Below are 7140 nucleotides of genomic sequence, written 5' to 3'. Positions count from 1 at the left end.
TTCTTCTTTTCCAATTTGGATTTCTTTTATTTCTTTTTCTTCTCTGATTGCTCTGGCTAAATCTTCCAAAACTATGTTGAACAATAGTGGTGAGAGTGGGCAACCTTATCTTGTTCCTGACCTTAGTGGAAATGGTTTCAGTTGTTGACCATTGAGAATGATGTTGGCTGTGGATTTGTCATATATAGCCTTTATTATGTTGAGGTATGTTCCCTCTATGCCTACTTTCTGGAGAGTTTTTATCATAAATAGGTGTTGAATTTTGTCAAAAGCTTTTTCTGCATCTATTGAGATGATCATACGGTTTTTCTTCTTCAATTTGTTAATATGGTGTATCACATTGTTTGATTTGCATATATTGAAGAAACCTTGCATTTCTGGGATAAACCCCACTTGATCATGGTGTATGATCCTTTTAATGTGCTGCTGGATTCTGTTTGCTAGTATTTTGTTGAGGATTTTTGCATCTATGTTCATCAGTGATATTGGCCTGTAGTTTTCCTTTTTTGTGTCATCTTTATCTGGTTTTGGTATCAGGGTGATGGTGGCCTCGTAGAATGAGTTTGGGAGTGTTTCTCCCTCTGCTATATTTTGGAAGAGTTTGAGAAGGATAGGTGTTAGCTCTTCTCTAAATGTTTGTCATGGGCTTTTAAGATAAACCTCCTCTTAGTATTTTTCTTAAAAAAACATACACACATGTGCACACACAGAATTTCCTGAATTTGTACCTCTGTTTTTCTTCTCCAACCCTTTTAACATAATTTTTAATGTTATTATCATTTGTTTATCCCTTACTTTTCCAGGTTATCTTTTTCTTTTTTTAAGCTTAATAAATTTTTTTCTAGTGACAAATTTTTATTTTTAAAATTTATTTATGTTTATTTATTTATATACAGTATAGTGGACCATGTTATCTTTTTCATAAGCTGATTTTCAAAATGATTTTTTTAATACTGTCCATACATAGTTTCTCTTTATTTTGCTAAGGATTCAACCTATCCAATTTGTGAGAGTTTAGTTCAAGATAAAATTTCTTAATTACAACCAGAAGCATCCCAAACACCAAAATTTGTTAGGCTAACAACCCTCAACTAGGCAGCTAAAATGTTTTAAATAGCTACATACCAAAATACCATTGGTCTATATTCCACCAACAGTAGGTAATTCCCTTTTTCCTATGTATTCTCTTCCATTAATCAATCATTTTCATAAATCACTCTCCTCTTCTAAATATAACTCATTCGAGAGCAGTTATATCATTTTCATGCCCCCATCATCAACTCTTTTTTTTTTTTAAATTTATTTGTTTTTTTTTTGGCTGCATTGGATCTTTGTTGTTGTGCACAGGCTTCTCATTGTGGTGGCTTCTCTTGTTGCAGAGCACAGGCTGTAGGCATGTGGGCTTCAGTTGTTGTGGCTCGTGGGCTCTAGAGTGCGGGCTTGGTAGTTGTGGTACGTGGGCTTAGTTGCTCCACGGCATGTGGGATCTTCCCAGACCAGGGTCGAACGCATGTCTCCTGCATTGGCAGGCAGATTCTTAACCACTGTGCCACCAGGGAAGCCCACATCATCAACTCTTGCCCCTACCACTAATATTTTGTAAATAGTAGGCACCCAATGTTTAACTAAATTAAATGGGAAAAATGTAACTTACCTGAAAATATGCTTTTATTCATTTTGCAGGAGTGGGGAGAATAAAGTAACACAAAGGTAGAATAGAAAAAGATAAGTAAGTATTTTATTGGATATTTGGGCACTTCTTTCAGCCAAATTGGTAGTGGGAGTTGGAAGGTGAGAAGAATGAATCAGAGAGGTAAAGGACAAGTAATAAATCAAACATAGGGTTACTCAGTGTGTCTTAGTTCATGCTGCTAAAACAAAGTGTCAGAGAGTGGGTGGCTTATAAACAACAGAAACTTATTTCTCACAGTTCAGGAGGCTGGAAGTCTGAGATCTGGGTGCCAGCATGGTCAGGTTCTGGGGAGGATCTTCTTCTGGGTTGCAGACTGCTGACTTATTTTACACTCACATGGCAGAAAGAGAGTATGCTAGACTCTCTGGCCTCTTCTTATAAGGGCACTAATCTCATTAGTGAGGGCCACACTCTCATGACCTAATTACCTGCCAGTGGTCCCACCTCGAAATATCATCACACTGGCGACTAGATTTCAACATACGAATTTGGGGGAGACACAAACATTCAGTCCATAAAGCAGTGTTTACATATTTTAAGTAATGGGCTATTTGCCTTGGAGGGGCACGGAACCAAAAACCACACAGATCCTTATATTATGCTCTTGGGGAGTTACAACTATTGCACAAGATAGGTCAGAGGAATATTAAGTGCTAAGTAGTGCAGTGTTGACCATCTGTTCAACAAAAGTTTCAGAGAAGTGAAAGACGTGAATTGTGACCAACTGAGGAAGGCTTCTTGAGAAGATGGGTGTTGAATTGGGTCTTAAATTTACAGATGTGAAAATGAAAAGAGGTAAAAGATGAAGATAGGTGAAAGAAGAAAGCACGCATTTTTGGAAAGAGAAGTATCGTGAGACACAAGTAATACAGACAAAAGACACTTCTATTTCCTTCAACTGATTTTCACAATGTTTACTAGTGCTAGCTCCATCTTAAATGCTAGCCACTATCTACATGTGGCTATTTAAGTTTAAATTAATTAAAATGAAATAAAATTTAAAATTCAGACACATTTCAAGTGAGCAATAGACACAGATGCCTAGTGGCTACTATATTGAACAGTGCAAATAGAAAACACATCTATCATTGCAAAACTTCCTTTTGTAAATGCTGTAAGTGCTACCGAGCACATACTATATGAAAAGCTCTCATGATCCCGTTTAATCTTCATAGCAAACTTATGAAGTTATGCTTACAAATAAGAAAACTGAGGTTACTAGAACTTAAGTATTTTCCCAAAGTCACATAGTCAGTGGCAAGGCTGTGATTTGAAATTTCACCTGACTTCAAAAACTGATGCTTTAAGCCATGGAAAATAAGGTTATTGGGTAGGGAAAAATGAGTTATTTACCAGAGACAGTGACAGCCCAGATTGAACTTTCTGTGGCAGGCAAAATCCAGTAGGTTCTTGAGGGAACAAAACCATAAAGGTGGTGTTTCAGGATAATTAGGTTGTTTTGTGGGCAGGGATAGGCTAGCCCATATGACGTCTTTAAAAGAAAAAGGCTCCCTCTCTGGGAGAGACGTAGCCTTATGGGTTCATGACTCGGTTAACAGAGCATGAAGGAGATCCCAGCCCCTTCTACTGGATGCCCTTTCTCAAAGGGAAGAATTGGAAGGCGTGGAGGAAAAGAGAGCCTGGGATACAATAGAGGTGATGCCAAAGGGAGGGGGTGGGTGGACAGCAAAAAGGAAGTTTGAAGAAAGAAGTGAAACAATTAGGTTTTTAAAAACTGGAAAAATAGAAGCAGAGTTAGAGCTTATTCTAAGGTTTCTAGTATGTAGGTCCAAAACACTGTAATGCCTATGATAGAAAAGAGAGAGAAAAAGAGAACCAACTTCTGGTTTCTGGTCTAGAATCCCAGAAGCTTAGGAGTTGTCACTCTGGTCCACACAATAAGAAAAAAAAGCTGACCTGAAAATCAACAACTCTTTTTAGCTCCCTCAGAGATCTGAGGTCATGGGGCAAACTGCTGCCCCCAAAGTTGGAGAGACAGACAGGCAGATATAGAGAATCACAACTTACTAGAGCAGAAGCCTCTGCTGGAACAAGTGCTGGGGTAGGGAAACCTGAACTGTGACTGATGAACTGCTGGAGGCTCACTGTGGACAAGTCTGAGAGTTAAACACTTCATGAGGACCCAGTAACAGGGAGGATCCCCCATTATTGTAAGTTTTACCTCTAGGAGTCCTATCAGGTTCCCACAAGGAAGATCAGAGGAAATCCCCTTGTGCTTCTGGCAGGGGGAGGAGGAAAGTAGCCATTCTGAAATAAGCCCAGAGCATTCTATTCTTTTTAAGGAGGCCTGACCTCAAGAGAAATTATTTTAGAATCTGGTAAAACCCTAGATTCTAACCAACTAGGGTTTTACCAGAGCCTAACTAACTAGGGTTTCACCAGAGCCTAACCAACCTGGCAGAAATTAAGCCAGGTTGAAGAAATGTCTAACATCCCTGCCATGTCTGAATCTAGTTCTGATGCTTGCTCTTCAAACTGTTTTGTTTTGGTTTTTGTCTTTTAGTATGCTTTGTGAGTTTTGGTTAAAAGCCAGACATAATATACTGGGTAAAAGGAACTGAGGAGAACAGGCCTTTTGTGTGAAGTTTTATGTTTACCTGGGTAGGGTTTAGGTTGTGCTCCACACAAGATTTACTAAATCAGAAACTCTGCAGTGGGGTCCAGCAATCTGTGTTTTTAACAAGCCCTCCAGGTGGTTCTGATGCCAAATGTTGAGAACTACTTCCGTAGCATCACAATTACTAAGATCATGGTAAATTGGGGTTGGGTACAGGTAGAAGGGCATGCACTGGCTTCTATAATAGCTCTAGCATTTGAGGAAGGCGAAGACAGTTATAAAAACTGTGGAATTGGATGGCTGTTGTTAATTACTGTTAATGTGCTTCAGGAAGGAAATAACAAGCTCAGATTAGCCAGTTCTCTACTCAAGGCATCATGAAGGCTAGGAATCTTCTATGGCAGCCTTTAAAGAGAACATCAGAACCAGGTTGCCTTTGAGAAACGGTTGATTCTAAGAATGCAGCAGAGAATATACAAGATGAGCCTAGAGCATCTTATAGTATAGGAAAGTAAAGAAATGCTAAAAAAATAGTAACACATCAAAGGAACATAGACGTCAACTGAAAGAACTCCCAGTGACCAAAGATGGAACACTTTGAGCAAAAGCAAACAAGAAAACAGCAAAAAAAAAAAAAAAAAAAGTATTATTGGGTTACAATTCAAAGTATAAGATAAATATACATGAGTTCATACTGCTATAAACAATTTAATAAATGGGTAAATAGGAGAAAAGAGACAAATTTTCCTTATAGAAAAATTCCAATAATATACTTAGATATTCCCCTCTACAGAAGGTGAAGCTTAATGCCCTCCCTTCCCCTTGAGGGTGGGCTAGACTCAGTGACCTGCTTCCTAAGAACAGAGTAGGGAAAGGGAAAAATACTAACTTTTAAGTGGAGGAACTTGGCAAATGCTACATTTACTAAGTGCTAAAAGTTACCATCACCAGATATCATGTACTCCTTACAATAATGTGATGAGGACACTCTACCTCTGTGGTATACTTTCCAAAATCCCACAACACCCAACTAAGCATGAGAAAGACATCAGACAAACTTAGATTCAGAGACAATCTACAGCATATCTGGTCAGCACTCCTCAAGACTGTAAAGGTCATGAAAAACAAGGAAAGACTGAGAAACTGTCACAAACCAGAGGAGACTAGGGAGACATGACAACCTAATGAATTGTGATACTCTGGTATGCAGAAAAGGGTTAACATAGCAGGCCTGAGACCACTATCCTTAGAAAGACCTGCTTGCCACACCATTATATATAAAGTAAATCAACAAGGATTTACTGTATAGCACAGGTAACCATATTCAATACCTTGTCAAAATCTATAACGGAAAAGAAGCTGAAGCTGTACACCTGAAACTAACACAGTATTGTACATCAATTATAGTTAAATTTTAAAAAGCAATCAGAAATGATCATGCTAAGTGAAGTAAGTCAGAAAGAGAAAGACAAATACCATATGATATCACTTACATGTGGAATCTAAAATACAACACAAATGAACCTATCGATGAAACAGAAACAGAAACAGAATCAGGGACATAGAGAATAGACTGGTGGTTGCCATGTGGGGGCGCGGTGGGAGAGGGTTGAATTGGGAGTTTGGGATTAGCAGACGCAAACTGGTACATATAGAATGAATAAACAACTAGGTCCTACTGTATAGCACAGGGAACTATATTCAATATCATGTGATAAACCATAGTGGAAAAGAATATGAAAAAGAATGTATATATATGTATAACTGAGTCACTTTGCTCTATAGCAGTAATTAACATGACATTGTAATTCAACTATACTTCAATAAAAAATAAATTAAAAAAAAAAAGGAAAGGCCTGCTTGCAAAGTTGGCCCTTGACTGGCATCTGGAAACTTAGATTTTGGGAGAGTTCCCACAATTTCCCTGATAAGAATGGCTCATGGTGCCTAAACTGTACAAACAATGTGGTTTATGCTGAACACCTGCTTTCCTTCTGAGAGTCTGGAAACATGGGTGCATGTTAGGTAGAGAGTGCCTGTGTGACTAGACCCTGGTAAAAACGCTGGGCATTGAATTTGCAATGAGCTTACCTGGTAGACGACATTGTTGTACGACACATTGTTGGAGGATTTAAGTATGTCCTGTGTGCCTTCCTTGAGAGAGAACTCTTAGAAGCTTGCACCTCCTGACTTTACCCTAAGTGCCTTTTCCCTTTGCTGATTTTGTTTTGTATCCTTTAGTTGTAATAAAATATAGTCATGAGGATGACTCTATGCTGAGTCCTATGAGTCCCAATGAATGATTGAACTTGGGGGTGACTGTGGTGACACCTGGCACACCTGAATTGGATCCTGGAAAAAAAAAAGGAGGCCATTACTGTAAACATTGGTAAAATCCAAATAAACCTTTAGTTTAGTTAATAGCAATGAACTAATGTTAGTTTCTTAGTTTTGACAAATATACCATGGAAATGTAAGATGTTAACAGTGGGAGAAAGGGGTGGGGCGTAAATGAGACCTCTCTGTACTATCTTTGTAACTTTCTTGTAAATCTAAAATTATTCCAAAATAAAAAGTTTGTTTAAAAACACTCAACTGAATGCTTTGGAAATTAATGAAAAATAACATACCACTCATCCTAAAGACACACAGAGAAATTATCCAAACTGAAATACAAAGAGAAAAATGAGAGGAGAGAGAGAGAGAGAGAGAGAGAGAGAGAGGAAGCTAGCTAGCTTTATTTGCTGTTGCCAGAGGGACGGATTACAATTTTAAAAAAATCAGACTCAGGAACTGATTGTGAGAGTAGCAGAATTTAAAAGAAGGTTGAATTCATAACCCATAGCATAATGTAAAGTCAGTACTCTGC

Source organism: Physeter macrocephalus, chromosome 2 (genome assembly GCF_002837175.3).
Source record: "Physeter macrocephalus isolate SW-GA chromosome 2, ASM283717v5, whole genome shotgun sequence".
NCBI classification, from domain to species: domain Eukaryota; kingdom Metazoa; phylum Chordata; class Mammalia; order Artiodactyla; family Physeteridae; genus Physeter; species Physeter macrocephalus.
Note: the sequence above shows the minus strand (reverse complement) of the source record.